General features: G+C 47.5%; 1 protein-coding gene across 5 annotated transcripts in view; it reads left to right on the top strand.

Moving 5' to 3' along the window:
• Positions 1 to 27,750, top strand: part of INSC (INSC spindle orientation adaptor protein) — an 864,422-nt gene that overhangs the window by 678,799 nt on the left and 157,873 nt on the right. For 3 of the 5 annotated variants that reach the window (XR_014837251.1, XM_021083296.2, XM_085011964.1), the window contains exon 1: positions 15,830 to 15,887. The exons of 1 other annotated variant lie outside the window; for it this stretch is intronic. The gene's annotated coding sequence lies outside the window, so the exon portion shown is untranslated. Of the gene's footprint in view, positions 1 to 15,829; positions 15,888 to 19,796; positions 19,994 to 27,750 lie in introns of those variants that run through there. One more of the 5 variants, XM_085011963.1, reaches the window with a different exon arrangement.

The following is a 27,750-nucleotide window of genomic DNA, read 5'->3' as shown; positions in this document are numbered from 1 at the left end:
TTAAGGATCTGGCATTGCCATGAATTTTGGTATAGGTTGCAGACACGGCTCAGATCCAGCGTTGCTGTGGCTGTGTTTGGCAGTGGCTCAACTTTGACTCAACTCCTAGCCTGGGAACTTTCATATGAGGAGTGTGTGGCCAAAAAAAAAAAAAAAAAAAAAAAAAAAGTCACCGGGCTGGAATAGATGTCTTCACGCTGTTGTTGCCAATGTGATGAATACAATCTCCAGTCATTACATTATTTGCTCAAGATTTAGAATCCTACGAGGTTGCTGAGCTGACCTCGTGTACTTGCATTCTCACTGTGCTAGGTTAGGCATAGATTCAGCTTCCACTGTAGCAAAAATTACCTTCTACCAAGACTGCACACAAAAAGGAATTCTCCAAATGGGAGGTCAGGGTGTTAAGAGGAAGGAAAGATTGGATTCTAGATAATTACCCCCCCTTCAAAAAAGGACAATTGCACCCAAAATCATATAGAGTTGAGGACTTCCAAGGGGCCAGCACAATCTGTAGCATCGAGAGATCTATATTGAATAACCAGATATGGCAGTCATTAGAATTTGAATTGCTGAATGAAGAGTCATCAAATGTCTTTCAGAGTTTACTTTGGAAGAGAATAACCTTTTCTAAATAATAGTATATATCCAATGATTCTTGACTTGCCTTCAGATCTAAACCCTTAGAAAGATAGCGCAAGTTACTATACCTGGATCCGTTGCAGACAAAGAATAAAAATTTCCAGTGTTTCATGTATCTTGTGTTAGGGGATGATGTACTGCTTGTATAACTTTAAAATCTTATAAAATGAGTATTGTAGATTGAGCTTGCTTATAAGGATATGACATTTTATTTAAAGGATAAAGCCAAGGCCCTTCTGTGGAAGATAAGGTCTCTCCTGTAGGGCATGTTTGTTCCTTGTCCCAGTTATTTGGGGGAATAGGCCTGTTTCACAGATCAGATCAACTAGAACTTGGGAGAAGAGGTCCAGGTAACCAAAAGGGAATTGTTCTTTCCTTTGGTCTTGATTTCAAAGAAGGAGTGTTAGGCTGGGTAGGAGGAGCCTTGCTAATGATGAATATTAAAATGATGCTGACCACATAAAGGCCTCTTGGGAGATGAGAAGGCAGGGATCATCGGAAGGAAACCTATCCTTCAAAACTGGTTGATGGTAATCTCTCCAGGATGGAGGAGAGATGTTATAGACCTCTGAGCCTTGAGAATGAGCTCCTTGTAGTAAAATCAGCATTGGACAGTAAAGCCAGTCTTAGCTGAGCTCAGTGAGTGCCTGGGGAAGGACCTATGTTCTGTATGAGCTAGAGGAACTATTTATCGAGAAGCCTTTGTATGTAAAGGATAAACCATCATCCACTTGCTCTTGAGCAGCAGGATGTTTGCATGGGGATGCAGAATGAGGAGGTAAAATTTAGTGGGAGGCAGGACCATGTTCATGGCTTTCCAAGTACCATTGAGGCCATGCCTGGAGCATCATCGCATCTGTGTGGGCCTTTCCCCAAGCCAGACAGGTCACAATGCTGGTTGCTGCTCCTGCTGCCTCCTTGGGACTCCAAATCTGAGCTATAGCTATAGAGGCAAGGCTCTGGACTTCCTATCACTCATCTCTCATACTGATGAGCTAAAGGCCTAAGAACTTTTCAAGAATCCATGAAAACATTCACATTTCCAAAGTATGTGATTGGCTACAAAATATGAAGGTGGTAAAACAGATCAATGTTTATTTAAATATCTACGTGTTCATTGGTCTACTCCAACTCAACTCTTTTGTAGTTGCATAGGAATAACATTTAATTTTTAACATAATGTGGAGTGAGGATATCAAAAATACAAGTGTAGGGTCTGACAGCATCTTAAAATACCCCTAATCTCCCCGCAGTCCCTCCCTCTGGGTGAGAAGTAGCCCCTTCTCCACCAGAGGGCGCGTCAAGCAGCTGCTTAAACTTGCTTTGCTAGGATACCCTCCTTCCAGTCCCATCCCAGGCAGGTCTCGAAGATTCACCTGTCATTCTAGCTCTCCGAGCTTTAGTTGTCTGGCCTGTAAATTTGGGATAATGACATTTCCCTCACAGGGATAAGGCAAAGTCCTATAAAAGGTACTCGGGATTTTAGGGGCAAATGGTAGTCCTTAGGGAGGAAGAAGCCTGGAATTTTACTCTTGCTTGAGGGACTTTGAGAAAAGGGCAGCAAGACCAATTTTGTTGCCTTCTTGATTTCCTGCACAGGACAAAGGCCGGGGCAGAGATGGGAGAGAGGTGGGGGCTTTCTGGGTATGAATGGGGATCCCTGCAGTTTGACAACAGGACTGCTCCTGTGGGGGGAGGAGAGTGAAGACAAAATAAGGAAGGTTTTTATGAAGGTGTTAGTCTTGAACTCAATGTCAAAGAGATGGTGGGGTTGGTTTTTTAATTTAAACATTAAAGAATGTATTTTACTTAATTATAAAATTAAAATTTTTGAGGCAGAAAATTAGAAAATACAGGAAAGACAAAAAAAAAAAGATGAGAGAATAGTATGCTTCTTAGTTATTTCATCATCAAGAGAAATCCACCATTAATGGTTGGTTTGTGTTTTTCCTTTTATCTCTTATGTGCGTATTTATAAAATTGTATCACACCAAGCTTAGTTCTTTGAAACCTGTCTTTGTCAGTGTCATCTTTCCATGCCTCTCCATGTTCTTCTCCTGCATCATTTTTCACGTCCGTTTCATAGTCCATTGAATAAATGTGCCAGAGTTTATTTAATCAACCCCTTATATGCATGCACATTGTTCCCAGATTTTTATTATTGTAAAAGTGCTGCAATAATCATCTTTGGAGCTAAATTTCATAAAACATTCATATTTATTTCCTTAGGGAGAACATGCACGAGCACATCCCAGGATCATGTTAATCTAATTTTAATATAATTTGATACCATTTTGTATTCTTTCTAGCAGTTGGCCTGTAGAGACCACGAGTAAAAGCATGCATCATTTTGCTATGTACAGGTAATCTACTATTCTGGATTCCCACCAGCCGTGTGTAAGAGTTCTTATTTTTCCCAGCCTCACCAACTGGATATGTTATAACTTTCCTGAATGACTACAGATAGAGAAGATAGAGCAACATAAACAACAGAAAATAGAAACAGACCCAAAGGCTCAAAACATGGGGAGAACAAATGGGAAGAGACATGCCCGCCAGGCATGGGGAGATACTTTCTGGCAATGGGCATTGTCTAATGATAGCAGGGGCATCTGAGGAAGTTATGGGCTCCTTGTCACCCAAGTGTTAGAGGAGAGACTAAGTGGCCATTCAGTGGAAGGTAGTACAGAAGGTTTCAGCCACTTGGCATCTGGACCAAGAACTTTTAATACCTGGAGAAAATAACTCAACCATATTGATTGATTACCTCATTTTAAATCCATGAATCCATGACATGAGCCTTAATTAAGCCTTTATTGCTGCCAGGAACTCATATGTCCTTAGTCCGTTCACTCTCCCAGTCATTCTAGATCATTATTTAAACCCTCTCCTCCAAATCCCAACACCTCCTCCACCATCCTTATTCTCAGCCTCTGACTGTGCTTCCTGCTTTACTGATAAAATGACATCAGTCTGGAGTTCCCATCGTGGCTCAGCAGAAATGACTCTGACTAGCATCCAGGAAGACACAGGTTTGATCCCTGGCCTTGCTCAGTGGGTTAAGGATCTGACATTGCCGCAGGCTGTGGTGTTAAGTCACAGACTCTGCTCAGATCTGGTGTTGCTGTGGCTGTGGTGTAGTCCAGCAGCTACAGCTCTGATTCAATCACTCATCTGGGAACCTCCACATGCCAAGGGCGCAGCCCTAAAAAAGACAAAAAAAAAAAAAAAAAATGACATCAGGCGGAAGAGAGCCTCTATAGACTCCACCAAAACACAAAACACCTATATACACTGGTATCTGCTCCCAAGCAATGTCTCCCACTAGTCTCCCTAAAGGCACTTTCCATCCTCCAAGCAAGAGCCACTTCTTCCATTGTCGCCCTGGGTCCCAACCCCTTTCCACTACTCAGGGCGTTTCTCCAGCCATTCTGTCTCTGCCCTCATCTCCTCCTGCTCCCCGCCTCCCTCGTTCACAAGTTTCCACCTCCTCAGTCTCCTTACTCTTGCTCCAAAACCCCAGGCACACTCTTACCTTAGAGCCTTTGCTTGGACTGTTTCCTTGGAAAGCTCTTCTCACAGCGAAACATTTGCATAGCACATAACTCCTTTATCTCTATTTACATGGACTCGATGAAAAACACTAGGCTAACTATAGACTCTTTATAAGAAGTATCTAAAACATAAGAAGACAGAAAGAGCAAAAGTAAAAAGAATGACCAATTTGCTATGCCACCGTAGCTGAAATACTGGTAGCGTAGCTATATTAGTTTGGAATAAAACTGACTTTAAGGCAAAAAGCATCATAGAGATAATGCAGACCATCTTATAAGAGCAAAAAGTAAAGTTTGCCAACAGGATTCAATAATTCTAAATGCATTTGCACCTAATGACACAGCCTCAAGGGACATACAGCTGAAAGCCACAATTGTGGTGGGACATTTTAACACAATTTTCATATTGTCTGTAGTATGAGATGTCTATTTATATTTTTTTATGCATTATTAGACTGTGAGCATCCCAAGGTCAGGGACTGCCTTGATCACTTGTATTCTGAGTGATGTGCACAGGACTGACCTTTATTCATTTTTTTTTTCTTGGACCAAAGTTCTTTCAGCAATAGTGAAGTCGCTATCTTCTGAAATAGCACATTATTTTTGGCGGAATGCTCTTTCTCTCAGAAGGCTCTTTTGTGTTGAAACCTGTCCTCCCCATTGTTCCCATTTTTTTTTCTTTTTTTGTCTTTTTAGGGCCGCACCCACAGCATATGGAGGTTCCCAGGCTAGGGGTCTAATCGGAGCTACAGCTGCCAGCCTACACTATAGCCACAGCAATGCCAGATCTGAGCCGTGTCTGTGACCTACACCACAGCCCACGGCAATGCCAGATCCCCAACCCACTAAGTTTTTCTTTTGTGGCTTGAGCATGGATAGGTTTTTGGAGAATTTCCTTTTAGGACGAATGTGTGCGTCTGAGGCCAGATCTTTTAAACCATAGGTGGGTATTAATTGCAAGGAATTTAAAGTAGATCAATTTTTTCTATCCTACAAAGTCCTGGCTGGGCATGGTTTCGATGAGAAGGATCCTTTCTGGGAAATTACCCATCCATTCTCAACAATGTATCTGGGGTTTGGCATTAAGGCTTCTCAGTTATTCAAACTGTCAGAATTTTTATCTCCTGGTGAAACCTTTCCGGAATCTGTCATGGCAGCTATTGCAGGTGCGCCACGGCTTAACTAAAGCTCTTGCCTTTGTCTTTGGTAGGCCCTTAGCCAATGCTGTAAATCTGAGCCTATCAAGACCATTCTAACAATTCAGCACCTTTCTGGAGAGCTTAGTACTTTGTTATGGAGACTGAAATGAGAGGGAGGCTGTGAGGGATTTCAAGAGTTTGTAGGTCTTGGTTGTTCTCTGGATGCTGGTTCTCATCCATTTGTACCGTAAACCCTCCTCCATCTTCTCCATCCTTCTCTGCTCTTGCTCCATCGTCCTCAGAGGACATCACCTGGGCTACGTGTTGGGGTTTTGCTAATGGAGGCGCTGGCTGGAGATCAGCGGAGGGACAGAGAGAGGTTGGGGAATTTGTTTCCCGCTTTGGTGCCATGGTTTTGAGATGATCTCTTCCATGGTTCCACCAGAACACTAGTAAGCTGTTTCCCCCTTCACCCCTAGACTTAGATGTAGTAGCGTCTTCTCACAGGTGTTAGACCCTGGGTGCCTCAAACCAGCTGTTATCCTCTTAACTCTGACCATAAATAGCCTTTCATTAAATTGTCTCTGAGTCCCACCTAAGTGGACTTCTTTTCCTGCTGGACCTGCCTGGGATATAAAAATATACAGAACAAGTCTTCCGCCTGGACGATGGCCCCTTTCTTTATTCTATGGGCCCTGTGTCCTTGTCAGATACACCTGAGAGGACTCTTAGACTAGATCTCAGGGGCTGTAGCCTCTGTGCCTCAGAAAAAACACTCACTCAGGGTCACAAGGTAAGACAGAAGCCTTGGATTGCTATTCCCTTCTCACTAACTACCAGGCCTTCTCTTGGTACATGGAGACATGAGGAGGAACCGAGCCCTGTCTGCAACCTATACCACAGCTCACGGCCACATCGCATCCTTGACCCACTGAGTGAGGCCAGGGGTCGAATCCGCATCCTCATGGATACTAGTCAGATTCGTTTCTGCTGTACCACAAAGGGAACTCCGGGACTTTTTAAATTGTAAGCAAATGAAGAAAAGAAAAACCCAGCCAGTTTAAGGGAAATAAGAAAAATGTAGTTGAGTATAAGGTATCTTGTGGAACATCCAGGACAGGGAAGCTGTTGGGTCTCACGAACCAGGGGTGCAAACACACTTCACAAGGAAAAACTCTTGGAAACCCAAGTCCTCTTCTTCTCAGCAGTTGGGTTTCCGTCTGGCTCCCTTTATCTATTTAGTGCTTGGTTCCTGGATGGTCTCGATCATATCTGGCCTCTGCCACATGGGGAGAGCTACTTCCTCCTCCAGGTTTGAACCGTCCCACAGAAATTTTCTTTTTTTTTTTTTGTCTTTTTTTTTTTGCCTTTTCTAAGGCTTCTCCCTCGGCATATGGAGGTTCCCAGGCTAGGGGTCCGATCAGAGCTACAGCTGCTGGCCTATGCCAGAGCCATGGCAACGCGGGATCTGAGCTGCATCTGCGACCTACACCACAGCTCACGGCAACACGGGATCCCTAACCCACTGAGCAAGGCCAGGGATTGAACCCGCAACCTCATGGTTCCTAGTTGTATTTGTTAACCACTGAGCCATGATGGGAACGCCATCCCACAGAAATTTACTGAACATCTACTATGTGCCAGGTGTTGCCTCTACTCTCAGGGAGTGGGATATGGGGGAGGCAGACATTAATCAAACACATAATTAAACAAGGAAATTTAAGAGAGTGATAAGTGATATTAACAGGGAAATACTAGGGGAGGGTTCTTTTATTTATTTATTTTTAAATTTTTTAAAAATTGAAGTATAGTTGATTTACAGTGTTGTACTAATTTCTGCTATACAGCGAATGACCCAGTCTCATATATATATGTATGTATATATGATATATATATCCTTATGATATATGATATATATGTATATATGATATATATCCTTATGATATATGATATATATATCTTTTTTCTCATGTTATCTTTTTTCTCTTTATATGATATATGATATATATATCCATATGATATATGATATATATACCTCCTTTTTCCCGTGTTATCTTCCATCAGGTTCTATCCCAAGAGATTGGATATAGTTCCCTGTGCTGTACAGTAGGACCTCACTGCTTATCCATTCTCAGTGTAATAGTTTGCCTTTACTAATCCCAAGCAGGGAGGACTCTTTTAACGGGCGTGGTCAGGGAAGACCTCTCTTAGGAAGATGTGACCTGAGACCCTGAGACGAATCACATAGAGTTGGAGTTCCCGTTGTGGCTCAGTGGAAACGAATCTGACTAGCATCCATGAGGATGAAGGTTTGATCCCTGGCCTCGCTCACTGGGTTAAGAATCCGGCGTTGCTGTGAGCTGTGGTGTAGGTCACAGATGTGGCTTGGATCTGGTGTTGCTGTGGCTGTGGGGTAGGCTGGCGGTTACAGCTCCCAGTGGAGCCCAAGCCTGGAAACCTCCATATGCCATAGGTGCGGCCCTAAAAAGACAAAAAGGCAAAAAAGAAAAAAAGAATCACACGGCTTTGTGAGCCAGAGTTAAGTGTCTAGAACTTTTATTCTAAGGGCATAAGAAGAAGATATTGAAGAGTTTTAGGTTGGAGGAGGATGTGGTTTCATTTGCATTGTTAAAGAATGCCTCTGGCAGCTAGTGGCTAAGGTGGCTTAGACGGTCTGGGATTCGAGAATGAGGTGGAGCAGACAGGAGAGCTGACCTTTGGATGTTGGGGGAGGGGGATGGTGAGGGAAGGCAAAGACAAAAATGACTCAGGTCTTTGTTTTGATCAGCCAGGGCAGGGTGGTGACATTTAATGACTTGCTTGGATTCCGACTCAAAACCACTTCCAGAGCCTCCCACTCTCCAGGTGGGGGAAGTTCTTTCCTTATCAGGCTCCACCCGCTTCCACAATGATCCCAGTCCCAGGCAGACTGCTCTAACCACAGGCCCCACTGTTCAGGGGTCTGGGCCAGAGCAGCACCACCCAGTACCCCACTTAAGGCATCTTTCATCCGTGGTGAGGTGGGGTTCCAGCTGGTTCCCCCCTCAGATAGAGATATGCTCCTGCAGTCCCTGCCTTGGAGCACGTCTCAGACCTGGGGTCAGCCCCTGTCCCCAAGCTCAGATCTGGAGTCACTAAGTCTGTTTTGTGTGATGGCTCTCACTAGCTCCATTTCAAATGTATGTTTTTTCAACTCTAGCCTGGCTAGGATTGCTATTCTCAATCCTGATTGGCTCCTTCCCCTACTTCCCAGGGGAGCAGGGCTCTTCCTGCCTTGAGGACCCCACCCATTTTTTGCCCCTTTATTTGCCAGAAGTCACCTGGCCTCCCCTCCCCTGCCCTCTTCCAGCCTATCTGAGCTAACACCTGGCCATCCCTCTCAGCAGTAAGTGCCCTTCCTCCTGCAGCAGATGCCACTCTGCACCCGGGTTCTTGCACACTGTTCCCTGGGAAGCTTGTGGACTTATAGTCAGACAGACCTGGGTTTGATTCTTTGATCAACTGGCTGTGTGATCTTGGGAGAGCTACTGAGCCCCTCTTATCCCTCTAAAGAGGGATAGTAATAACTACATCATTGGATCACAGTGAGAAGCCAACAAGGAAAACCATGGAAAATGCTTATATGCAGGGCTGTGTACAGGAAGAAGCCAGTGCCTGGTAATGCAGTCGTAGTTATTTTGTTATTATATTATTTTGCTCTCTTCCTAAGGCTTCGCTTCTTCAATTACCCTTGAAGCTCATCTTTCTCCCTGAACCTGGGCAGCACAAGAAGCAGAGGAAACAGTAGATTCACTCTGGAGAGGCCAAAGTGGCTTGTAGAGCCATGCCATTGGCAGGCCTACTTCCAGAAGGATTCCTGAAACTGTCCCCAGGCCAGCTAGAGAAATCCCCTGAGAATCAAAGGGCCAGGGAACATCCATGAAGTCACCCCCTTAATTAGGCACCAAGACACTAACAGAAGTAGCACTTTTCTGCCATGTCTCTGTTGAGGTTGTCCTGCTATTTTGGGAATAGACTTTGGAAAGATTGGCTGTTGTCTTAGTTCAGGATGCAAGGCTGCAGTTGGGATGCTCGAGATTCCCCAGGAGCCTGGGGTCAAGGAGCCTGGCCAAGAAGGAGTATAATTGGCCACACAGCTTGCACCCTGATAGCCTTTCTTCCCTGGGCTGAACAGCCTTTGATTCACCATCTGAGGGTGAGGAATAGGGGGAGAGACAAAGGGGCAGGATCCCAGCTTCTTATTTTCTGTGGCTATGTCTCTCAAGGTGGTTTTGGTTGTAAGTAGTGGGAAGAAGCTCATTTAAGTAAACAGGGAATCTGTTGGGAGGATACTTGGAGATCTCTCTGAATTGGATGAAGAGTTGAAGAGCGAAGGCTTGGGAAGGGCAGGGCAACCCTGGAGTTCAGGTACCTGTTGGCCAGGGCACTTGAAGTCAGGGGATCTGGCCACCAGTAACCTATTCAAATTTATTTATTTATTATTATTTTTTAAAATGTATGTACTTATTTATTTATTTTGCTTTTTGGGGCCACACCCACGGCATAGGGAGGTTCCCAGGCTTGGGGTCCAATCGAAGCTGCAGCTGCTGGCCCATGCCACAGCCGCAGCAACGCAGGATCTGAGCCGTGTCTGCACCCTACACCACAGCTCACAGCAGCGCCAGATCCTTAACCCACTGAGCAAGGCCAGGGATTAAACCCACAACCTCATGGTTCCTAGTCGGATTGTTTCCACTGTGCCATGACAGGAACTCCACCTATTGAAATTTACATTGCGATGAAAGGGAATCTGATGGCTCACAAGGGGAGGGAGCTTCCTGCCCTTCCTCTCTTAGCTAGTGAGTCACAGCAGGTGTGTGGTGGAGAGAATGCAGGAGAGAGTCAAGGAAAAGGACCTATTTGAGTGACCTCAGCCAAGATTCTTTCCCTTGTTGGACCTCAGTTTCCCTATCTGTCAAATGAGGGGTTTGGGTTAGAACCTCATTACTAGGTCAGTGTTTTGTCTCCAAACAGCCTACATCATAGTTGCTTGGGAGGCCTGAAAATGGAGACCCCCATGCCCCACAGTAGGCTGGGAAGTTGCCACAACAGGCTCTCCAAAGCCAAGCCAAGCAAAGGCAAGCAAAACAAAATCCCTCAATTTGTAGTTTTTGGCCAATGACTGTGGTGTAAACAGATCCTCTGCTCGTGGCCAATTTCAAGCTACCAACGTGAAGTCACTGAACATGAAACCAGGAAGAGAGAGGCACCCGGGCTCCAGCTCACTGAATCAGAACCTCTGAGGGAGGCCTGGGAATCTGCTTTCCACCCCCCACCTACCTTGTCCGCAGGTGATTCTGGTGGGTGATAAAACTTCAGAACCTCTGCTCCTGGAGATCTCCACGTGCCTTTCCAGGGCCCTTACATCCTCTGTTCTGGTTATATTACACATTCTTACACGGGTTCTGGGGGTTGGAGAGAATTTTCCCTTTTAAGAGCCCTGCCGGAGGAGGCCTGGGGAGATCGATGGGCCATTGACCGAGTGAGTCAATGGTGTGTCCACACCAGCCTGTGGCCAGATTTGCCTCTCCCTGTCTTACTTGGGTGGCCCATCCTGCCATCACTCCTTAAGGCAGGGCAGTGTCTCCATGTGCATGTCTCAGGGCTGTGGGAGGGGACTGCAGTACATGAGGTCACCACCATGGGTGCTGGGCTCCTTGCCCATCGCTCACATCTCTGGGTGGGCTGGCATTTCAGCTGTGATCATCCTGACCTTCTGATCAGATATCTCCATCCCTGGAGCTGAGAGCCTGTCTGGTCATCAGCTATTTTTGTGCAGGTGCCTCATCTTGATAACCTTCTCTGAGCAGGTGGGGAACAGCGTGGAAGATGCTGTCTTGTACTTGAGATCAACTGAGGCAGAGAGAACCATCACAGAGCCTAAGGGAGACTGACCTACAGATGGAGGTTGGGGAAGGAGGGTACAAACTACCAACAGGATGGAAATTCTCCCTTTAGGGGCCTTTCAGAAGAAACCATTTGCACTCTGAAGTTAGGGTGAGCTTTTTGTTTTGAGCTGGAATGACCTCTGATTTTCTCTTATTCCACAAAGCAGTGGTTCTCAGAGCAAGAGTCCTAGGCCAGCACCATCCTTATCTCCTGGAACCTCTTGGAAATGCAAATTCTTAGGCTCAGGGTGTCTCCCCCTCTTAGAGCCACTGCCTAACCACAGGACTCCGGAGGCAATTGTAGGAGTTAAGTCTGGAAAAACTCCTTTCTAATGCAAATGCCTTCAAGGCTGCCATGCTGAGCTGTCCTTGGGTCACAGAATGGAGGGGCTTGTGACAGCAGGAACAGTTGGGGAATTCTGGGATGGGGATGGGGTGGGAAACCGTGAGAGACAATAGAGATCGCCCTGGCTATAGTAGGCCTTCCTGGGCATTCTCTACTGGGGCTGCTGGGGAGGAAGCTGAGGGCCAGCACGGCCCCTGCTGGGAGATGTCCAGCTTAGCCTAGAGACTCCCAGCAGTAGATTAATTCCCGGAGTGCTAAATCCTTCTGTTCTCTTCTTTTGCCGGCCTATTCCCCCAGTGCCCAGGGCTCTGTCTTTTATCAGGGCCCTGACCCGTCATGGGTCCATGCCCTCCCTCCACAGTCTTGCCACCTCTTGGCAGTGTGGCTCCAGCTCCCTCTGGCAATCCATGCTCTGTTCTGCCAAGGCCCGGGCTCATGTGCCATGACATGTCCTGCGGGTCCTGTGCAGCCTCATCTGGGCCTCGGGGCTAGGAGCTCTCCTCGGCCAGCCCCTGATGGTGCCCAGAGTCTTTGAACCTGCATCATTCATGATCCCTTCCAAAGAGCATCTGAGACTTCTTCCAGTGACCGTGTGGGCTATGCTGGGCAAACTGGATTTGGAGCTGAGGCTGGCTGACTGTAAACCTGAAATCTGCCCTCCAGTTAGATCTAGTGTGTCCTTCCTGAAGTAACCTGTGAAGTCAGTGGAGCGGGAATGGGCCATTTGAGAGGGAAGAAGAACATAGGGTTAGGCTAGAGGGGACCTTTGCCTGACGCAGCTCTGGACCATTCCTGTGGCTTCTAGTTTGGTAGGGGAAACTTTCTGTGGTTGTGCCCCTCCATGCATGTGTTTCTTTATCTGTGTGTCTCCCTGTTCCCCCATGAGAGCTCCCATGCATATCTGTGTAGGACCTCCCTTCATCTCGCAAGCTGAGGCCACAGGTGGTGATTTAAACCATCTGGCCTCCACTTTCCTTGTCTGTATAATGGGAGTAGGAATAACTTCCACCACAAGTTACTATGGTGGCAAAATGACAATGCAAAATGCCCCTGAGTGTGGTTTCTGTGCTCGTGTGTTAGGCTATTAATACTAGTTGCCTAATGCGAGTTGCTTCACCTCCCTGTGCCTCAGTTTGCTCGCATGCAAATTAGGGCTAAGAGCTAAGTCGTCCTCGAACCCAGTGGCATCTTGAGGATTTGGGAAGTTGATACCTACGAAAAGCTTTGCATGATGCAATAAATGCCAGTGATTATAGTGCGTATTATCTTTCTGTGTCTGTCTCTGGGTGAGCCTCTCTGAGTTTGTGAAGGACAGGGCACGTGTGTCTGCTGCGTGCGTACTCATGTATGTGAACATGAGTGTGTCTGTGTTTATAGGGCCAGGCAGGCCTCCTGTCTCTGGGTGGAGTCTGCTGTTGGCCCAAGCCTGGACTCTCTGAGCCAGCCAGGGCCGGTGCTGGGGATGGAATTTCCATTAAGAATTAAGCAGGACAGTGCTGGGAAGCCAGGCAGGCAGAGGGGAGGGGGTCGAGGGGGAGGATGCTCCACCTCTGAGCTCCCTCCACAGCCTCAGCTCTGAGCTGCCTTGGAGAAGGTCTCTTCCACCTTTGCCTGGGATCGCAGGCCTTGCTGGGGCCATGGCCCAGGATGGGCAAGGAGATAGGAGTTGCCTGCAGGGGCTTCTGTAAGGAGACTTGGATTTGCTGCAGCCATGAGGAGGCCCCCTGGGAATGGAGAGACGGCCCGCAAGGGTATAAGCGGCTGGGGCCTATGGGGCCGACAAGAGCCCAGGAGGCTGTGCTGTACTGTATGTATCTGGGAACATGGATGGGTATGTGTGTGCACGTGGGCGTGTGTACATGCATGAGTGTGTGAGTGTATTCATGAATGCAGGGAGGAGGACATCCATACCAAGTGTCCTAAGGGACCATCTAGCAAACCAAGTCTGTTCCTGTCTTGTCCTGAAACTCAGGCACCGAATTTGGACCTGGAAATGAAAGATCCTTGAGGCTTTTTTGCTAATACTGACTGTACTTATGATCTAAGCCTCATTCTATCTCAATCATACTGAAAAATACACCTTTCCAGAAACCGTTATATTCCCAGTCTCATGTTATTCTTTCAGTAATGTATTAGCTAGGCCGAGGTTATTATGATCCCCACTGAAAACTGAGCCTCAGAGAAATTAAGTGACTTGTCCAAGGTCACACAGCTAGAAAGTAGTAGTGGCACAGAGTTCCCATTGTAGCGCAGTGGAAACAAATCCGACTAGGAACCATGAGGTTGAAGGTTCGATTCCTGAACTTGCTCAATGGGTTAAGGATCCCGTGTTAACGTGAGCTGTGGTGGAGGTCGCAGACACGGCTCGGATCTGCCATTGCTGTGGTGCTGGTGCAGGTGCCTGTAGCTAATTCTAGCTCTAATTTGACCCCTAGCCTGGAAACTGCTGTATGCCACGGGTGTTGTCCTAAAAAGCAAAAAAAAAAAAAAAAAAAAAAAAAAAAAAAGCAAAGAGGCAGGATACAAAGTCAGTTTTCTTTGAGGAAAATGTCCAGGCTATACAGATGTTTTTTTTTTTAAACACTACCTGTCTTACCAGAAATAGACTTGAAGATTCTGGAAACTTTACCTATTTGAGGAAGGCTATAGCTTCAGTGTTAATGCCCAGCCAGGTAGGTGCTGGGGGCCCAAACTGTGTTTCCAGGCCCTGAGACAGTCTTTGCTGAGGTAGAAACTGAAGCCCCTCTCAAGAGTCTAGGGAGCAGATGAATGGATGGAGGCTGCAGTCAAGCTGGCTTGTCTGAAGGGAATGCCTTGGGCTCCTATAGAACCTGAGGTCCCCGGAAAGCTGAAGCAGTTTTGTTTGTTTGTTTGTTTGTTTTTGTCTTTTTAGGGCTGTACCGGAGGCATATGGATGTTCCCAGACTAGGGGTAGAATCTGAGCTGTAGCTGCCAGCCTATGCCACAGCCACAGCAACTCGGGATCCGAGCCACATCTGCAACCTATATCACAGCTCATGGCAATGCTGAATCCTTAACCCACTGAGCGAGGCCATGGATTGAACTTGTGCCCTCATGGATGCTAGTCAGATTTGTTTTTGCTGAGCCATGATGGGAATGCCTGAGGCAGTTGATTTAATGTCAGGAATTGCAATGTGTCCAGGGCCAGGAAGCAGGCATCCTTTTTAGCCAAGGCCTGAAAAAGGGAACAAGGACTTTATCATCAAGGAAGAGAGGCTGAGATGGAACTTTGGAGTGGTCATTGTGTCTTGGAGATGCAGCTGGTTTTCCTGTCCTGCAACACAATGTGCAAGAATATTGCACAGGAGGAGTTTGTACAGGAGGGATTTAGGTTAGACGCCAAGGAGAACTTCCTGCTGATGAACTGATTCAAGATTGGGGACAGTGCCCAAGGGAGGCTAAGGTCTGCTCTTCCTTGGAGATCCCCAAGAGTGGGTAGAGGCCCTCCAGGCCCCCTGCGGAATTCATGGCAGGGTGGAGGGAATTGGATGGAATGACCTTGCAGCCTCCTTCTAGCTCAAGAATGCAACATTCCTGAGCTTTTGGGTAGGAATCAGACTTCCTCTCTAGACTTGGCCATCTGATACAAAGAAGTCCAGAGGGAAAGTTTGATGTGCCTCAAGTTAGAAGGAGTCCCTACAAGCATCTTCTGTCCTTTTTGTCAGGTAGGCCGTCTTATGTGAGCAGCTCGGGTTCCAAAGGAAAGCACCTGCGGTGAATAAATCAAGCGGAATTCAGGAGTTTGGGGGGCGGCTCAAAGTTCAGAGGCTTCCCCCGCAGGGCTTGTGAACTGCACCCAAACCCCTCCTTGTTTTGTTTCAGCTCCAAGGGAAAGGATCGGCGCATTCCCTTCCCTCTCCAGATGTTGGCATGTGGGGCACATGTGGGCACCCCCGCCAGGACGGCTCCGAGGCTCTCTAGTGAGCCAGGTCTCTAATTAGACCTGACCGCGTCCCCATTCCAGCGCTCCCCACAGCCAAGAGCGCGAGGTCTCCGCTGCCAGGGGCACCAAAATAGCTTCGCGGCCGGCTGAGACTCCAGGCATTGGTGGCTGACGCGGGACAGAGGCTTGGCCCGGAGCGCGCTGTTGCTGGCGGGCGGGGGCAGAGCGGGGCGGAGGCGCGGGGCAGCGGGCGGCCCTCGGGCTGGGCCGGCCGGGCGGGTCACTTGCTTACAGCCTCTGGCGCCCCAGCTGCGCCTGCCACCGCCGGCCTGGCCGCTGCACGCAGCTGCTCGCAGGCTCTCTCGCTCCGTCAGAGTAAGTAGGCGCGCTCCTGGACTGCATTCTGGGCCCAGCCTAGTCTGGGACAGAGCATGCTTGGGGACTATTCGGATTTAGGTGTAAGTGTGTCAGTGTGAGTGCTTGTGAGTGGGGGTGAACTTTAGTGGGAGGGAGTGTGTCTGGGCCAGTACCTGAGCATGTGGAAGTTTCTAGCATATGTCCCAGAGAGTGAATATGGGTGAGAGTGTGTCAGTGTGTGTCTGGTGGACTTAGTGTAGGGGGGCCTGGAGTGTGCCCCCAGGTGGCATGTGTGTCAGGGTGGCACACGCTGTCCGTGTGGGCTGTGTCTGTATTCTTGGAAGTGCAGACTCAGGTGTGTGTGGTAGGCAGGCTCCACCAGGGCTGAGCAAGTGTGTATCAATGGCTGGATGCATGTGACTGAGCTGATGAAGGCAGAAGTTGGCGGGTAAGGAATGTTATCTGAACGCAAACTTTCTAGGGTGACCTGACTTGTCCCCAACTGGGGTGTCTTCTCTGTGGGTCATGTGGCTTTGGTTTCTCAGGACTCTGAGCAGGGCAGGAGCTCAGAGTCAACCCTAGAGTGAGTGGGGTTCTGAGCAAGCCCTGCTGGCTGGCCAGGGTCAGGGAGACAGCACAGAGATGGCCCCTTTGTCATGCCAGGAGGGGGCAGGAGGACAAGGGGATGAGCAGACTGCAAAGCCATGCCCACCCACAAACACTCAACCGGGGGGCCCACACCCACATGCTCACAGCTGCTCATGTGTGCACACCTTCCACCCTCTCAGGCCACTCCCACTCATGCTGTCTCAGGACAGCTGTGCAAACACTCATGCACTTTCAGCACGTACACCTGAGGACAGTGACACATGTGCAACAGGCACCTCCATGTGTCAAACATGCTTATACACACACATGCACCCCCTGGCCCGACTTGCAGCCTCTTAGGCCCGCTTTTTGGTTCCCTTTAGCCTACATATGGCACCTTGGACAAGTCTAAGATACTACCTTAAGAGCTATCTTAACATATCTGAAGTCAGGAGTTCCCATCGTGGTGCAGTGGTTAACGAATCTGACTAGGAACCATGAAGTCGTGGATTCCATCCCTGCCCTTGCTCAGTGGGTTAACGATCCGGCGTTGCGGTGAGCTGTGGTGTAGGTTGCAGATGCGGCTCGGACCCTGCGTTGCTGTGGCTCTGGCGTAGGCTGGCAGCTACAGCTCCGATTCGACCCCTAGCCTGGGAACCTCCATATGCCGTGGGAGCGGCCCAAGAAAAGGCAAAAAGACAAAAAAAAAAAAAAAAAAAAAAGATATCTGAAGTCAGGGGCTTTGGCTAAAGGTCTGGGCAGATGTTAATATATTGCCTTCGGAGTTTCCCATTTGATCTGGAACTAAGGCCGCTTTTGGAGTGGCCTTACCCTCTTCGAAGTGAAAGGGACTGCTGGCGAGGCAAGTAGAGCCAGCCTGGGCTCGAAGACAGAGCTCAGCACCTATAATTTGCCCCAGGCTGTAGTTTATTCTCTGGATACCCCCTGTACCCAAAAAGCAACGAGCCTCCTGTGGGCTGGGCCCAGGCGTCATTTGACAGGGAGGATCCATGAGCTGAACTGATTCCTTCTCTTTTTGGTTTTAGTCAGCCCTGCTTTGAGTCTCCTGTGTGCAGGCAAGACTGGAGGGGAGAGCCTTAGCTTTGTTCCTTCCCAGTGGTTATCTCTTTTCTTGATGGAATCTTGTTCTCCCTGACCTCCTCCCTCTGAGCACTGTTGGGGACACACTGAACTTTCAGTGCTTGGAAGAGTAGGTGTCCCATCATATCAGCTGGCTGCTGCTGCTGCTGCTGTTGTTATTATGGCTCTGGACCACTCCCATTCTGGCCATTCTCCTATGGCCTCAATGAACCACCCTTACTAAATATGCTCCATCAGTTGGGAAGTTAGAAAGATGACACTGATGTTCTCTTAGTGTTTATGGTTTGAGCTAAGAAGTGCCTGAGTTCTCACCCTACAAACTCCCCTAATGGGCAGGGGAGCAGATGGGCTTCGGCCACTTCCTGAAGGGATGCTGGAATCTACCTTTCCCTGGCCTGGTCCTCTGCTTCACCTTTGGGGATGGTTTAATAAGGGCAGGCTGTGGTCAGCAGGGCAGGCTTTTATACGGCAAACGTGATGGGGAAGAAAGTCTGTGTGCCTTCCCTAGCCTTCTAGAGAGGCCAGAGTGTGGAGGCTCCCAGCGATCTTAGGATTCAGGAAAAGGCTCTGGAAGACTGGTACCCACTGTGACTTAGTCCCAGGCTGTTTCCTCCTTTTTAAATTTCTCTTTACAGCCACACCTCAGGCTAGGGGTTGAATTGGAGCTGCAGCTACTGGCCTGTGCCACAGCTGCAGCTATGCCTGATCCAAGCTGCATCTGCAGCCTACACTGCAGCTTGCAGCAATGCTGGATCCTTAACCCACTGAGCGAGGCCAGGGATCAAACCCGCATCCTCATGGACACTATATTGGGTACTTAACCTGCTGAGCCACAATGGAAACTGCCTGTTTCCCCATTTTTTAATTCATCAAATACAGACACCTACCAATGAGAATTTCAGAACAACAATGAGGACTCACAGAGCATCAAGGCAACCCTACTAAATTAACATAGTTCCAGTTTAAAGAAAAGAAATCAGGCAACCCCAAAATGGTGATAATAGCAATCACTATTTATTGAACCTGCATTACATGCTCTATTTTAATTACTTTTCATAACAACCTTATTAGGTTAATAGTCCCCCCTTTTTTTCTTTTTTTTCTCTTTGGGAATTTGAGGCTTCGAGTGCTCAAGGAATTTCTTCAGGTCTATGTGACTCCTGAGCTCCCGACATAACCTATGTGTTTCCCTTCTTACTCTGGTTGCTAGGAAGCTCTTAATTCATCATATTGCTTTATCCTGGTAACTGTGTTCATCAGAATCATGGCTTTGACTTTTAATTTTTGCTTTAACAACTTTATACACATCTTTAACTGAAACTCCTACATCCTTTGTAGAAAGAAATCAGAATGAGTAAATGAACAATCGGCAATTAAACATTCTGCTGGTCTCTGAGAATGAGAACCATGTGGCATGGATATTTTGGGGACATCTCCAATTTCAAATATTTCAAACCATATGTCTCAATTTTGGCTTCTAATATCTTTAGGCTCTGATTTGTGACCATGTCTTGGGGCTTTTCTTTCTAGTGGCTCTGGGAGATAATGCCCATCTCTGTGCGGGTTCAAACAATGGGGATTGTTGAGAATGAATTGGGCCATTGATAAATGCCCCCTGCTCTGACTGTTTCAGCTGCCAGCTTCTCCTTGTCTCAAAAGCATGAGTGTCTGGGTGCCCGAAGGAGACTGACCCCTGCCCTATGCTAGCCCTGGCTCCCTGGTCACCCCTTCCTCATGTGACCCTGCCTAGGCCCAGGGCTGTGTTGGGAAGTCTGTGTCTCTTGGACCTGAGCTCTGCCCCTGCCAGCATGAATGGCCCTTCTGGAGCTCCAGCTCAGGATGAGGAGCGTGGGTTTTGGAGGGTGGAGGGACAAATGAGGGGGGCTTTTCTGCCCCCTCCCCTGGATCTGTGAGGTCATTGGCTAGTACTCACTCCCACCCCCATGAGAGGCTCTCAAGTTTGCCAAGTGGTCAGAAAGTCATTTGGCCCTTCTTATCTGCAGGAGATCTGCGTCACCAGGGTCATCGGAATGCAGGGCAGGGTTCTGGCCACTCTGCAAAGTTGGCAAAACTTCTATCTAATTTACTCCAAGAATGATTATTTTAGCTTGCCCAAAGGCATTAATGCTTGGAAAGGGGAGGGGTAAGGGGCAATGCTTAGCACTAAAGATTACTTAGAAGGACTCCAGGGGCGGGCTTTCAGGCATTGTGTTAGGATCTTGCTTCTTCTCGCTTCTTGGCATGCATCAAGTCACCTGAGGCTGGCAGCTGTTGCCCATGTTCAAGATTAAGCCTCTCAGAAGCCTGTGGTTGCCAAGGGAAGGAGGAGTCATTGGCCTGAAGTCTCAGGAAATATCCCGCACTAAGGGGGTGTGCTGGTGGGTTGGCGCTGGCGAGGGGTTTGCTCCTTCCTGGATAGATGCCACTTTGAAAAGGTAAGACTCAGACTTCCGGGCATCTCTGCTGAGGCTTCTGGTTGTTCCCTGGACTTTAAGCTCAACCACATGAAAACAGGTTTAAAATCCAGCCCACCCTGGGTGAGACAGTCAGAACCTCTGTAGGATAAGGCTTAGGCACAGCTACGTATATTTCTTTTAGTATCTACTAAGGGCCAAGTCCCTTGTTAGGCTCTTTGCATCTTTTGTTTCAGGCAACTTCTGGAACAACGCTGGGAAACCGGCCCTGCTGTTTTAAAGACAGGGAAACTGAAGCACAAGTTTAAATGATTAGCCTAAGGCAGAGCCAGCAATGATTCCATCTCAGGTCTGTCTGACGCCAGAGTCTGTGGTGAAAACTCTGTGGTCTGTAGTCCACTGACCACTCCCCAGTTCAGAGGCCTTGAAAGCAGGAAAGTCCAGGCCTTTGGGTCAAGTGAGGAAGAGCTGAGGGCCGGCCCTTCTCATTCTAGGGCCTGAATGTCATCAGCATCCTTGGCCTTTGGGGCCTCAGATGGAGACTGCTGCTCCATGGGAAGCAGGGGTGAGGTAGGGAAGGCCTCCTGGGCCAGGCAGGGATCCCCCTGCCAACCCTGCCACCTCCCTGCCAACTAGTCCCTTGAGGTGGGTTTCTGAGGCTTCTCTTCTTCCCTGGAGCAGTGTCTGTCCTGGGAACTGCGTCTCCACCCAGACACTGTGATCCCGCCAGCCCAGTCTCCCCTCTTCCAGCTGCATGGTCCCCTTGGTGCCAAGCTCTGGGGGAGTCCTGGATCTTCTAAGGACATCTCTGGGCAGAGCAGACCTCGTTCGGCGTGGGGGCAGCGTCTGCAGGCGTCAGCGATTTGGCTGGGTAATTGTGTATGGCGTTCACTTCCTGCTGGAGAAATGGAGGTTTTGTTTTACAAACCAAATATCCTGGGTTTGGAAACCATGCAAAATGCAGCCTGTGGTCTGGGGCTGTGGGCTACGTCGTGGGTCTGTGTGTGGTGCTGGATTAAAAGACATGGTGGAGGGACAGGACTGTTGACGCAGGCCATCTCCTTGCCCCTGATGGAGGGTCAGAGGTGGCTGCACATGTTGGCACTGTGCGGAGGAAAGTACGTGGGCATTGCCCTCAGACAGATCTGACTCGCAGCCTGTTTCAGGGTCTGTTAAAAGGGGTTCCTTGTAATGCGATGGTAATGTTAGAACTAGAAGGTTTACTGCAGCATAGTGTCTGACATAGAACAGATGAACTGGACTTCCTGTCGTGGCTCAGCAGAAACGAATCTGACGAGCATTCATGAGGACGCAGGTTCAATCCCTGGCCTTGTGCAGTGGGTTAAGGCTCCGGCGTTGCTAAGAGGTGTGGTGTAGGTTGCAGACATGGCTTGGATCTGGCGTGGCTGTGGCTGTGGCGTGGGCTGGCGGTTACAGCTCCAATTCGACCCCTAACACGTGCCTCCAGTGTGGCCCTAAAAAGACGAAAAACAAAAACAAAGAAAAACAAGAATAGATGAACCATAAATGGCACAGTCAGTATAAATGGCATATTCTTCCTTTTTGTCCCACCTCTCTCTGGGAAAGAACAGGGCTGATGGCAAGAGATCTGGATTCCAGCTCTAGCTCAGCCTCTGGGTACTTTATGTTATCTTACCTATGCTGGGCTTCACTTTCCTCATGAATAAAATTAGAGCCCTCATTTCCCTTCTGTATTTTTTGAAGGTTGTGAAAGGAACTGAACTCAGGGAGCTCTCTTGGAGGATGCAGAAAATTTAGCCACCATTATCATTCATTGCTTTATGCTGCAGTAGTAACTGTGATGTGCCAGGACCCCCCAGAACCCTGGGCATACAGGTGTCCTCAAGCCGCAGTGGCAAGATAGGCTCGTGAACACACAGTGACAGCCCTGTCTGTGGGACATGATTGAAACTGACAGCACTAACAGCCTGAACCTAGCCAGAACACAGACCGGGACTTGAACCCATGCGCTGGGACACGAACCCAGCCTAAATCCAGATTGGGACTTGAACCCACGGTTTTAAATTAGAATCGCTCACCTGGTGTCTGGACTCACCGAGGTTCAGGTTCTTCCTGCCTCCGCGCAGAAGGAATTCCCCAAGAGACAACGTGATAGGCAAGACATAGATTGATTAGGATAGGATGCTTGTGAGATGCAAGCGGGCAGGCAAGGAGGCTCTGCCCCCCGGAACTGCTGGGCTACAGTTTTATCATCCAAAGGGAGTGGAGGTCGGAAAAGACCACCTCTTCCTTTCTGGGAGTGGTAGCGCCTCCTTGGTATCCAGGAAGGTGTGCATTCAAATCAGCAGAAGGGCCGTCCTCAAACTCCTGCCCTTGGTCTGAATCTGAATGCAGGTCTCATCCCATCCCCCCATGCGACATCTCGGCTTCCACTAGTCAAGCAAGCCTGCCTTGTTCTGATGGCTTTCCTGAGCAATTATTACCTTACAGTGATCTCCCAGCACCCCCTAGATTTTCCTCTCTATCTATGATCCTTTCTTGGGACTTCTGCAACTACCTGTGCCTACCCCATCCCTACTATGATGATGGGAGGTCCTGGAGGTACCAGTGAACCAGAAGAGGAAGTATCACCCCCAACTGGGGCGATCAGGGAGGCCTTCCCAGAGGTGAAAAGACCTGGTCTGGATCTTGAAAGATAAGAGGAAGTTTCCAGCAGGATAAGAGAAGGGCTTTCTAGGCCAAGAAACTAACTAGCACGTGGTAAGGCACAGAAGCACTGCCTCTTGTGGTGAGTTTGGGGGACTCTGAGCAGTGAGGGTACCAGTCATTAGTGATGAGAGAGAGATGGGAGACCTTACAACGGGCTGTTGATGGCTGTGCTGAGATGTTTGGATTTTTATTGTGGCAGTTATGGGTGGCCCCTGAGGTATTTTTAAGTAGGGGGTGGGGGTGGGTCCTGGTTGAATATGGGCTCACTCATTCATTCAGCAGTCATTAAAAACAAACAATTTTATGTCACTTTTCATCTTGATAGCACATCAAATTAATGAAAATTTGCAAGACTGGAGAGAAAAATCCTTCATCTGTTTCCTTTCATTGGGGACAAGATGCTCCAATTACTTCATTTTCATTCCTTCTCTCTCCAATAATATAAAATACATTATTTTTATTGCTTATGTATATTTTATATATATAAATTATATCTTATTTTTCATATATTTGAAAATGTTTATAATTTTATTACATATAAATACATATAAAATATTTATATTGTTGATCAATTTAAGATTAAATTAGAGACATGATGCCTTTTTGCCTATAAATACGTGATTGTGTATTTCCTTAAAACAAGGATATTCTCAGGAGTTCTCGTCATGGCTCAGTAGTTAATGAACAAGACTAGTATCTATAAGGATGTAGGTTCAATTCCTGACCTCGCTCAGTGGGTTAAAAATCTTGCATTGCTGTGGCTGTGGTGTAGGCCGGCAGCTGTAGCTCCCATTCGACCCCTAGCCTGAGACCTCCCATATGATGTGGGTGTGGCCCTAAAAAGACAATAAGACCAAAAAAAAAAAAAAAAAAGGTATTCTCTTATCACAGTACAATTCTGTCCCAGTAATGTCTCTGTAGCTCTCTCATCTCCTGTGCCCCATTCAGGGTCCAGTCCACAGGTTGCATTTAGTTTTCTTTTTAGTCTCCTTTAACCCAGAGCAATTCCTCTGCTTTATCTTTCTGACCTTTGTGTTTTTGAATGGTACATGCAAGTCATCATGTTGAATATCCCTCAGTTTGTTGTGTCTTTTTCTCTTGTGGTTTTTTTTTTAATTTTTAATCTCTTAATATTTATTTTTTATTAAAGTATAGTTGATTCTCAATGCTGTGCCAATTCTGCTGTACAGCAAAGTGACTCAGCCATACGGATATGTACATTGCTTTTCTTATGTTATCTTCCATCACAGTCTCTCCCAAGAGATTGGATATAGTTCCCTGCGCTATCTGGGTTTATCTGATGGTTCTACATGATTGGGTTCCAGCTATGCATGTGGGACAGGGGTAGCACTGAAGGGAGGTTAGCATGTCAGCGAGCACAGGATGTGGGGACTGTCCCAGCGCTGGTGATGGAAGCTTTCATCACTTGCCTAAGGTGAGGTTCACCAGTGTCTCCACTCCCTTCATAATTAATAAATAATTTGTGGAGAGGTACTTCATGAGAAATGGAAGGTTAATTAAGAAGACCTCATATACGATTCTTCGAGGTTATGTAAATATCCTGTTCCTCATCAAATGTTTATTCACTGATTTTTATCACCTCTGATACTTTTGAATCCATCATTTTGTCTACATTTGTTGGCATTCTACTGTAGGAAAGATCTTTCCCTTCTCGCTTTCTTTCTTTCTCTTTCTCTCTCCCTTATTTCCCTCCTTCCTTCCTTCCTATGGACTCACGGATTCTTAATTAATTTATTCAATAGGTTATAAACAATTTGGTTTTTTATTTATTTTTCTTAGGGCCACACCTGCTGCACAAGGAAGTTCCCAGGCCAGGGGTTGAATTGGAGCTGCAGCTACTGGCCTACACCCCAGCCACAGCAATGCCAGATGCAAGCCACATCTGTGACCTACACCACAGCCTACACCACAGCTCACAGCAACACTGGATCCTTAACCCGCTGATTGAGGCCAGGGATTGAACCTATATCCTCATGGATACTAGTCAGGTTCATTGCTGCTGAGCCACAAAGGGAACTCTTGCATATTTTATTTTGATGGTTGAATTGCCCAGATTTGTTCAGTGAGAGGCTCTACAAACTGGCTCCTGATTTTTTTTTTTTTTTTTTTTACTTTTCCCCATGATTCTCTAAGCACTTGCTTGCTTACTGCTCTAGCAAGAGGTTCCAGGCTTATTTTGTTCTTTCCTTGCTCCCTGGAATTAGTCATTTCTCCAAGGAGCCCTGGATCTCTTTAATGGAGAATTCTAATTAGAAACTCAGACCTGGGGGCTACATGTGCTCCTTGTTACTGGTGTGTCATTGCTTTTATGCCCTCTTAGCAAACAGACCTAGGGCATATACTTATGTCCATATTTATTTCTATAATAAAAAATACAATAAATGACTATAAGTTTTTAGAAAGAAAATAACACTCTCTGAGGCAGAGAGTAAGAAGATAGAGATACTTTAGATGGGTGGTCAGGAAGGACCTCTTTGAGGAGATGATATTTAGAAGGATCTCCAGGGTGGACTGGGTCGATTGGAAGGACAGAGCGCCTGGAGATTACTTTAATTTCCAAGAAATAATTTTAAGGACCTGAAATAAAACAGGGTGGAGAGGAGGGTAACGGTTAAATGCTGAAGGTGAGGAAGATGAAGGGGGGAGATTGACATCTCAGCCCCTCTCAAACTGAGCATGTCCAAAAGTGGAATTTCTGCATTCTTGCTCAGCACTGTCCCGTTCGTATGTCATCCTCTTCAGGTCTTTCAGATCTCATTGAATGGCTCCTTCCTCTCTACGGCCGACAGGTCAGAGAGAGCTGGCAATTATCCTCCACAGCTCATATTCAAGCCACTGCCAGGTCTGGCTGATGTTCTCTTTACCTCTCAAATCTATCATTTCTCTTTGTTTCCACCAGTATCACTAGTGCAAGGGACCATTTTCATCTTTCCTGAGTACTGCAAGAGCTTCCTAACTGGTCCACTTAGACCCCTGCTGGCTTCCTCAAAAAAAGTTGTTCTCACACGGCAACCAGAGTGCGTTTCAAAACACGACTCATGTCATTTCCCTCCTTAAAAATACCTCAGTTGCTTCCTAGTGATCTTAAGCTGAAGTCCAACCTCTTTAACAAGCCCTATGAGGTCTTATTTGTCCAACGCGTGCTGCCTACCCAGCTCTCCTTTTTTTTTTTTTTTTTGTCTTTTTGCCATTTCTTGGGCTGCTCTCGCGGCATATGGAGGTTCCCAGGCTAGGCGTCTAATCGGAGCTGTAGCTGCCGGCCTATGCCAGAGCCACAGCAACTCAGGATCTGAGCCGTGTCTGCAACCTACACCACAGCTCACGGCAACACCGGATCCTTAACCCACTGAGCAAGGCCAGGGATCGAACCCGCAACCTCATGGTTCCTAGTCGGATTCATTAACCACTGAGGCACGACAGGAACTCCCCCAGCTCTCCTTTTGCCCTCTCTCCTGGCCTTGTCTCAGTCCCTGGGGCTTGCCAGGCCTTTGCATTTGCAGTTCCTCTGTTTAGAACGCTCTTCCTTGCATGTCTTCCCCTACCAAATTCCTACCTGTGTCTCAGTTCTCAGCTCAGCTGTCACTTGTGTGGCCTCCATGATTAGGTCAACTCCCATTTTATGAGGCTTTGCAACACCACATAATCCCTCAAAGCTTTATCATAGTTGTGATTCTACATTTATAATTATTTCATGGTAATTAATGCTTGCTTTTCCTATTTGATGATGTGTTTTGCTCATTACTTTATCCTAGCTGTTAACATGTTACTGACACATGCCACGTATATTTGTTGGATAAATGAATGAATGAATGAAGATTTATCAGCTAAGCAACCAGATAGATGGTGGTGCCATTCAGTAGAATAAAAAATTATAAGGGAGAAGCAGATCTGAGGAGGAAGATAATAACTCAGTTTAGGACATTTTTCATTTGAGGTGCCTTATCTGCCACAGGCCTGCCCACCCCCACCCTAACAACTTCCTCTCTCCTAGGCAAACAAATTAGATGGTCATTCAGGAGCTCTGGGGTGACAAGTGACATCTAATTCCTGGATGATTCTAAGGAGCTCCCTGGAGATGATGGCTAAGTGACATGGCATCCCTGAGCTGTAACCCCTCTTTGGTTTGTAGAAGATACAGGAGACCTAAGGGGCCTCCAAATGGTCCTGACTTGGTTTCTTGGCTGCTTATACAAAGGATCTTTACAACTATTTATGAAGGCTCCTTGGATCTTGAGTGTTACTTGCATAATTTGCATCAGTCAGGAGTTGCCATGCTCTTCCCCACCCCTGAGACTGTGCTAGACATAAGCCTGAAAGAGAATTCAGAGAGAGGCTCTTACTAAGCCCAGTGAACTGTCCTTGCAAAGATGCCAAATGCTCTAGGAGGAAAGCCCATTCAGAATGTTACTCTGGCCCACTCACTCCTGCATTTCTCACTCACTCATTCTGCATCTGTTTTGCCTTCACTCAGTCACTTACCTACCCGTGCACCCAGCACCCACCTATCCATCCACAAACAAGAGGTTACACTGGATCTGTAGCAGGACTCCAGACCGATGAGCCACCCTCACCTGCCTCTCCTTCATTCCTCTTACATGGTCTGTAGAGCCCAGGTGAGGTGACATCAGGTTGGGGAGGTGTCACCATGTTGGTCAAGGGCCACATGTGCTTGCAGGGTGTTAACAGAAAGAGAGGGAGGTGCTGCCATGTCGATTTCTCCTCTGATTTCACCTCCTGCTTTTCTAGTGTCCTGTGCCCTCTTTCAGTGGTGATGAGTGCTTAAAGAATGAGGCTCCTTGATCAGATAGATAGAAGGTGGTAGCGGAGCTCTGCAGAATTACTCTGGGCTCAGGCTTGAAGGGGAAAGAGGAACACAGCTCTCTGCAAGACCCATCATGGAGAAGAGGACACTTTTGTTTTGTCTTAATTTTCTACTGGAATTACCCTTTTAACCCTGTGGAATTTGCAGAGAGGCACGGGGGTGGAAGGTGGGTAAAAGACAGTGGGATTTAAAATGTGGCATTTAGAAAGTAGGCAGTAGACTAATCCTGGCCCCACCCCTCCAG

The sequence above is a fragment of the Sus scrofa genome, chromosome 2 (assembly GCF_054392235.1).
Source record: "Sus scrofa isolate SSC_HxYL_T2T_F1_AM1 chromosome 2, Sscrofa_HxYL_maternal_Yorkshire_Landrace_v2.0, whole genome shotgun sequence".
Taxonomy (NCBI): Eukaryota; Metazoa; Chordata; class Mammalia; order Artiodactyla; family Suidae; genus Sus; species Sus scrofa.
This window is presented reverse-complemented; position numbering and strand designations above follow the sequence as displayed.